Here is a 9,206-nt window from a genome sequence, read left to right on the forward strand (position 1 = left end):
CAGTGAACCCAATAACACTGCATTCAAGATCAAACAAATGTGGGATAGTTCTTTGGGAGGTTTGTTTTACATAAAGAACTATCATTTGTTAAACGACAGCTATTTATAATGATAAATTGCCTTCGTGTCGAAACGATACCAGTGGACTTGCTTAGTTGTAAAATCTCTTCACTATGAAAAATGATTAAAATGCACGAAAATTTTTCGAATTCCCTGCTAAAATGAGGAAAGGGGAACAAACTAAACAAGTTCCGGTGTTCAATCGACACCGACTGACATTCTAGTATTAAACACTTCTGTATAAATTGATTTTCTTTTATATTTAGGGATATTATTTTTATAAGAATCTATTTTTTTTATTCATTTCCCCCATTTCATTGAAATTTCGAAAATTGCTATATCCCTGACAACGGCATAGCGAGGGTAAATGACGCCCTGATCTTATTATGATATTCTTGTCCATTTCTGTTATTAATTGTATGGTAAATATAACTTCGGCCAGGCATAGTATTAGTTTATCGCCCTTTCATCATATTTAGTTATAAAAGAAACAAAAAGGAACAAATGATATGTCTTCATGGTGTCCCTGAGACTGGCTTTCAGTTATCCATAGCTGCCTTGGGCCTAGATACCTGAGGGGCACTACACCCTTGGTTATCAAATGCCACTGCAATATTTTAAAATTAAAAAAAATTAATTATTGGTAAAATCGATTTGCATGTTCCCGCATATTCATATAGCATATCAACTTTGGTCTCAGCATCTAGAGCGGTACGATTCTGTATCAAAAGTCAGTATATCACTTCATGAATTAACAATTATGAAAAAAAAAATCAATAATAAAATCGAAACAGTTCTTAAAGCTTTCTACAGAAATTCCGCTATAAAACTAAAACTTTCTTTTCGGTTAAAAAATCAAAATCGCGAGACAAAGGAAACAAAATGATATAAGTATATAGCCGTGATAAATATAAAACAATTCTTAAGCCTTTTTTAAAAATTTAAAGTTTCTACAAATAATAAGAAAGTATGGTATATGTGCTCGAACGCTCTTCAGGCAAGATTGTTTTACCTGGAGATACCAAGTTTGACTTAGATATACTTCAGAGCATTGAAAATATGATATTCGAAACATTTTTTTTCAAAAAATTCTTGTGATAATACATTCTTGTGATAGTGATAATACACTGGTGTGCAAAATATAAGCAACAGGTGTATTTTCCATAACTCCACGAGAAATCATCCGAAAAACATGAAATTCAGAAACGAGAGACAGCATTTTGTACTTTTGATGATGACGAAAGCATAATTGAGGAAAGGATACGATGGATATTGTATGGGATCAAACAAAAAGGCTTCACTGAACTCGTAGTATCGTTACACATAATTGTCTGTCCAAGAGGAAGAACAACAAGCAGATGTTCCTTAGTATGGGATATCCCCTACCCTTACTGCAATGGTTGCTTCGCACCGTCTCTCCATACACAGTACCAGATTGTCCATCAGTTCTTGAGGGAAGAGTGCCCTGTTCTCCGGAGGATGTAATTGTGCCACAAGGCGTCTCCCCAAATCATCCCACACATGTTCTATGAGATTTAATTCGGGGAGAACGCTAACTAATCCATTCGAGTGATATCTGCAATTTCTAGTAGCTATTTAATATCAGCAGTCAGGTGTGGCCGTGCATTATTACCCACAAAAACGAAGTCTGGTTCAATAGTTCTTCGGAACAGACGCACATGGGGAAGGATCATCTTCTTAAAATATCGATCTCCGGTTACCTCTGTCCGAAACATGAAGCTCAATTCGCCCGTTCAGCATAATCCTCCTCAGACGACAACTCCAGGACCACTGTAAGGCTTCTTTCCGTGATGTTACTGAGATGAAACCGTGTCAAGACCTCTCCCCAAATCAATTGGCGTTGAGAATCGCTTGTGGCACTGAAGCGACTCTCGTCCGTAGCGGACACGACTCCAATGATGAGATGTCCAATTTTGTGCTCATTACACCACTCTAAACTGAGCTGCCGACAACCAACTTTCAAAGGGATGCAGCGTTCAGGACGGCGGGTGAATAGGCCACCTTTGTGAAGTCGTCTGGCCACAGTAAACTGTGACACTTGCCACCCTGTTGCTGTACACAGTTGCTGAGCAATGGCACTTGCTGAGTGGTATCGGGCTATTTTCGTCTGCAGTATGATATATCGGTCATCCACTGCAGTTGTTTTCCTAGGGTGGTCATCATAAACCTTTCTAAAAACTGTACCTATGGTTTAAAAGGCTTCCCAAGCACATTAAACGACACTTTAGTTGATTCCAAACTTTTCCGCTACACTGGTCAAACTTCGCCCCTCCTCCAGCTTTCTAATCTTTCTTCCACGTGTAAGTTTCCAGGTGATTTCTGCTAGCCATATATCACGAAAGATCACACTTGCACTTGCAACGAATGTATTTAATTGTGCCTCTATTCTTTCTTTCTTCGTAGTCTTGAACTGCGTGCGCCGACCGCACGCGTTTTGCGTACATTTACATCGCCTATACATTTTGTTCCTGACATTTGCATACGTATCGCCTTTCTTCTGAATTGCGTGTTCATTGTACTGATCGCTATAACCCCTTTTCTGCAATTATATGGCTATCTGCTTAAGATTTACATTGTTGCTGAAGTTTTTCACACCAGTGTAGTTGAAGTTATCACAACACAAGAATCATGTTTACATTCGCTTATAGAGTCAAAAAATTATCTTTTCAATGATACAGCCTTTTTTACCTTATAATTTTTCTGTTCATAAACACATTCTAAAAATATTTTTAGCATGTTTTTCATTAATATATTTCCTTATTAAAGTGAAATCGCTTTTATTGTTACAACGAACATTTCCTCCTGACCTTTTTTTCCATTGTTTATAATAAAGATGTGAAGATTCAATTTCTTTTTTTTTTGTTGATTAGGTTTTAATAAAAATTATATATTTTATAAAATGTTTGAAATTTTATTGTACTAAATTTAACTTTAAAAGCAATCAACGGTGGAAAGTTTTTAACGTGCGCTTATTTCGAAATATTCTTGCTTTTTATTGCAATAAAATTGTTGACATATAGGAATATAGACAGAAATTATGGAACAGCCTAATGAGCAGAAATATCATACGACTATCAAAATTTGAACCTTAAATGCATTTTTCTAATGAAATTATATTAACCAATTTACAAAAAATAAATATTTAATTAAAAAATTTAGCAACTATTCTTACCAGAGAACAAACTGGCTGCCTAAGTGGCTAGTAATAATTATATAAAAACCTGAATAAATAACCTGAATAAATTATTAAGATGTTAAATTATAAAAATGAAATGAAATTAAACTATTATTCAGATAGAAACCTTTATAAAATGTGAACTGTCTAGGGCTTCTAGATGCTTAAATCTGCCACTGTTTATTATATAGATTTTAGTATTATAAAATATCGGAAGAATATCATATTTAAAATATTATATAAAGTCCACATCATTATAAAATGTAAGAATTTTCTGGTTTATTATATGCATATAGGAAAATAATCTAGGGAAATAATATATTAAAGAATAACTTTTCAGTTACCAGGTCATATAGAGCCAATGACTTTATATTGAAATAAATCGACTTATCTACTTTATGAGCCTATCATTTAGGTTTTGTAGTTCCGAGTCGCTTCACAAGATTAAAAATAGCATTATTCCAATTCTTAAAAGTTATATTCTTCAAAACTATTTTCCATGGGGAAAAGTTCTCGAAGACTTCATTTCAAAACTAAGTATTTCGAAGAAATATTATAAAGCAGACTTCAACAAAAGAGAGGAAAAAATTGAAAAAAAAAGAATCGGAGGTTTTATAAAGTATTTCCTTATACGTATTATTCTGAGTTTCTTAAATCTTCTTATGAAGTTAAAAGTTTCACCGCCAGATATTAAAAATATCCCTTCGAAAGTTTTCGAATATTTGGCAATCGCAATTATTCTGGAAGTATTGTTAAAGTCTGATGTTCCGTAACATTAATATTAAATATTGTAAGAGAAGATTATTGAAAATCTATAATTCTTTCTGTCAAAAGAATAAAAATCAAATTTTAAAAGAAGATGTATCCTTTCAATTTGCTTTTTTACTCAAAAGTTTCCGTAAGTATCTTGAAATGATAATTTTTGACTTCACAATCTTTTCTATTACTATGTTTATCGGTAAACAGAATAAATATAATTCATAAGGATGAGATAAATGTTTACATAAATTCAATGTATCCTTGGTTTTGGAATCAAAGTTACAATGTAATTTATTATTTCTTCCATTTGAGGTATCGCTGAATTGATTTTTGGGAAGTAATTTTGAATTTCGAAGTGGCTAACATAAAATGTATGTTCTAAATTTTAGAAAAAAAAAGCATTTTATTCGAATTTTCAACAAAAGCAGATTTATATGCATGGACTATCGCATTAAAATACGTAATAGTACCAAATCCGTATTTTCAAAACAATTATTCAAATTTTCTCTTTCATGAAAAAGAGATGTATGAGAAAGAAAATGCTCCTTATATGTATATATATAGTAAGTGTGGAGCATTTTGAAAATAATCTGCTTGAAAATAAATCAATAGTAAAAAATATTAAAAAGGGGACCAATGCATGAATTCCTCATCAGGCGCTGAAATCAATGTGGATTTTTTTATATTTTTATATATTTGGGATTTCCCCGGTGTAATTCGATGACCATAGATAAGTTTTTGTGGAAGTCAAAACGTGAAAACAAGGAGAACAGTTAGAGAAATGAAAAGAGAAATTTTTAAAGATTCTGATGAAAAGTTAAATTGCGACCATACCAGAAACTAAATTTCAAATTTAAATATTGAAGAGGAGCTGCAATTTGCCTTATTTTCACATCAAGATTTAATAAAACAATAGGTTTTTAATTGTAAAAAAAGAGGGTGTTCACAAAAAAAATCTTGTACTTCAAAAGAAATTTACAAATTTTAGAAATAAAATCTCATTGTTCTAAAATTAATCCGAATCGAAGTCCCTGTTGTTGACAATGGACTTACAGGTATCCGAAATGTGTTGATATTTGTTATTGGGATATAATAATCCCATATTTGTAAATAAACTGCGGTGAAAGCTTATAAGCCAGTTAACAGCTACGCTACCCGAGCAATTGTTTTTGTATCGTGGTCATTTTACTGGACTGTGAGCCACAAGGTCTTAGGTTCTATCCTCACTCAATTCAATCCGCCACATTGGTGACCTCAGACGATGAACCTTCAACCTTCTTGCAGCTGTTGTGGTGCCATCTACCCACAGCAAACCAAAATCCTCAGATTCACTTGACGCAGCAACAGCAACCATTCACACACACGCGCTCGCTTGCCATAACGCTTGGCGCTACTCAAATGGATACAGGCGCATTAGACTCAATAGCTAAATACATCACCACTCAGCAGCCATATCGTTCGTCTCACCTCCGACTCACTGGAGGGCGAGTCGGAGGTGAAAGTTTATAAGCCAGTTAACAGCTACGCTACACGGGCAATTGCATTTGTATTGTGGTCATGCTACTGTCCTGCGAACCACAAGGTCCCAGGTTCTATCCTCGCTCATTCCTATTCGCCACATAACCAATAGAAAAGATTACTCCTCTCTCTCAAGCATACAAGAGTTATACATCTAATCATATATTTTCTGCATAAGTATATCCCTGGTACTCTTCACTGCATAAATTATCGCTAGTATTATTCTCTTTTCTTACTTAGAATCTACTGTTCGTTTTAGATTCAACCTATTATTTATATGTGCTGTTATTTAAGCTTTCTATTATTTAAACGTATATCACACTACGTCTTATAATAAACTATCATTGCGTATGTTCTAGTTTTGTCTTAATGCAACATAAATAATTTTATTCGACACTCCCACCAGTGTAAAATGAATGTTAATATTTAACCAGTTAAATGAGAAATAATGATATTTAGTAAATACGTCTGCCACTGATGTATTCGGTAATGTGTCATCAGTCAACAGAATCCGTTAGAATTGCGTCATTTACTGTGACATACAAATAATTTGAACAAACAAAAAAGAATACAGTAGAGATGCATACTCCACAATTTTTTAAATAACAAATAATTTTGCTATTGTTATTTTTAAATATTCGTTCCAAATATCTGTTATTTCAATCATATTATTAATTAAAATTTATTAATTATTATTAAATATAAAATTTATTAATTGTAATTAATACTTAATTTACTATTTTAAGTAATGTGCGATTGAATTAATTTATATATTTCAGCTTACTTTTTAATTTTATTTTTTCGAAACTATTAATTTAATTTATAAACCATTTTTTGAAAAATGGAATTAAAAAGAAGTCATTTCTTTAAAATGTTCACTTTAGTTCTATATTCTGCCAATAGATGGCGCCTGATGAGTGAAAAGATTGTATATCATTAGAGAGTCATGTGACAGGCAATTAGAAAAGATCTTCATGGGATAACGTATTGTCAAATCCGAATATCGAAAAGTCAAGCGGAGCGGTGCCTTCACAATTATGAAGACTTTCCTGTGATAGCTCCACTTTCAGTGATATGCGATTCAATGATACGATAATTCTAAGAATAACCGGTCCGTTCACTTTTCAACCCATTCACAGATTGCATGATTGAATTCTTGTTTGAGAGTTTCCATTGGATAGATCGTATCGATTGTTACTTTCTATCGTGATCTAAGACCTTTAATCGAAATATCACAAGATCATGTCAAGGATTTGAATCACACTCCTTTTTGAAAAGTATTGATCACTGGTATTTGTGACTTTTTGATATTGGTTACGTAATAACCGCTCTTAAAAAATTCGTCATCCCTAGAATACAGTAGTCAATAGTCTCAAGAAAAGTAATGAAGTGATATTAGTTATTTCTTTTTTCATTTTAGGTCATCTTAAAATTGTATCATCAGAAAATTGTCCACGAATCTTCTTCTCGTAGATTTAAAATGTGCAATATATGGGTCGACTACTATATCACTACTCACTACGTAATATGACCGGCCAACTCGAGAGAGCTACTTCTACTTGTACTATTCTAATTTTTCTCGTTTGTTTTCTATAAAATAAATCTATTCTTGTTCTTGTAAAATTCTGCGGCTTTGTTTTTGAAGCTCTGGTGATTTAAGTGGAGGAACCTTGGTTTTAATTCAGTTGAGCTTTGCCAGTAGAAATAAATGCCGTCAATTCTAAATTACAGGTATGTTTCTTTTTGAATCATTTTTGACTTTCGCATTTGATCCTACTTCCGTTCTATTATGCTCAAAATGGATGTCGAACCATAAATGCATTAACTGAGTTAGACCGCGTTGCAATTAGAGCTCCTCGTTTTTGGTAAAGTAATTCTGAATTGTGGATTTTTAAAATTCAAATTTATCACAGCGGAAATTGTTTTGGAATGCACTAAATTTCATCGTGCAATTTTTGTTTTGGATTGCGATGTTTTGGCTTACTGTACTAATTTGTTCCCCTCCTACTAACACTCCATAAACACAATGAAAAGGTAAAATAATTAAACAGTATTCTGACTCTGAAAATTTTAAAGCTCGCTTTTACAAGACTTTCAACTAGGGGTTAAAACTCTTTCACAACTTTTAATACAGATGACAGTATTGAATAATGATCGTGTGAATGAAGATTGTTGTCACTCCTAATAAGTTTAATATTTCCTGTTTGTTTTCATTTTAGAATTTGCGTTGCATCTTATTCCAATTTAGATTTGGCAATTCAGTTTTGATTTAAGTAGAATTATTTCGTATTTATTTTAAGAAAATGTTATATTGGATACTCATCTCTTCGAAGTATTGATCATTTAAACAATTTTAACAACTTCATCCGTAAATACTCGGATCAATTTCTATCGTCCATATCTAAATAGCCCCATAAAACTCTCCGTCTTTGTATTGTGCAAAAATGAACAGATTCTAAAACGAAATAAGAGTTGAGTCCTAACAACGATGTTTAAAAAAACGATGTGTAACTTTTCTTCCGCGCTTATTTATTACAGTGCAGTAAATCTTATATTTTTGCGATGATTATTTAGAGAAACTAGCAGAAATCGATGATAAAATTAATGAATTAATAACTGAAATTGCAGGGGTTAGTGCGGTTTTAATGAATTCTTCTTAAGGGCACTAGAATCAAAAATTGAGATATCAAAGAAAGTTCAACGAATGCCTACATATTTATTTCGCACGTAACAGAAATAGAACGTCGAAATCTCGTTCTCGATCACCTGATGTTGTAGATACTAAGAATTATTGGCTTCGTACACGTTATGTAAATAAAGCTAAAAACGCGTAGAACTATGTCCTTACGCGGAAAACTGGAAAAATCGACAGATGTAATGACTGCTGACGAGTGTACTGAATTAAACCATTCTATGGATCATTGTATACTAACTAAAGAACTTCCTATGTACAGTAAACCGCAATGGCTCACATCAGAGAAATTTAAAGCACTCAAAGTCGGATTCCAGATTTTATTAGAACAAAGAATTGTACGCCCTTCTAAAAGCCCATAAGCTAGTCAGATCCACCTTATAAAGAAAGAATACGGCGCTGGCCGCACTTGCGATGATTTTCGCAGATTAAAGGCACTCGCAGTTTCAGATAAGTATCTTCTGCCTCATTTCAAGATTTTTCAATGACGAAACAAGTTTTTCTTAAACTGGATTTGATTAAAGCTTATAATCGGATACCAACCAATTCGATATAAAAAAGAAAACAAAACTGCTGTCCCCATGCCTACAGAATTTTTTGAGTTCAGTTGCATTCCATTTTATCTTAAATATACAAGTCAAACATTTCAGCGTTTTACGGATGAAGTTTTGCACGGTTTAACCCCTAAAGGTGGGTTTACACAAGGCTAACAGTTGTGCGCAATTGTTGTCTCTCAGCTGCTGTCCCTGTATTGTCCCTGTGTGAACAGTTGAGACAACGTCGATGGGACAATGGCTAATAGTTGTCCCGATGGGACAACCATTTGCCATCGTCCCGTTGCAGTCACGTGATTTTCCTGAAGTAGGCGTGACCTTCTATTGCGGGCAATAGTTGGCTTCGTGTGAACCCACCTTTACAGTAGTGATTCGAACGAACCCAACCCAACCGGCCGTGTAAATTCTATCCTGACAGGCTGGCTTC

Source organism: Argiope bruennichi, chromosome 4 (assembly GCF_947563725.1).
Source record: "Argiope bruennichi chromosome 4, qqArgBrue1.1, whole genome shotgun sequence".
In the NCBI taxonomy this organism is placed as follows: domain Eukaryota; kingdom Metazoa; phylum Arthropoda; class Arachnida; order Araneae; family Araneidae; genus Argiope; species Argiope bruennichi.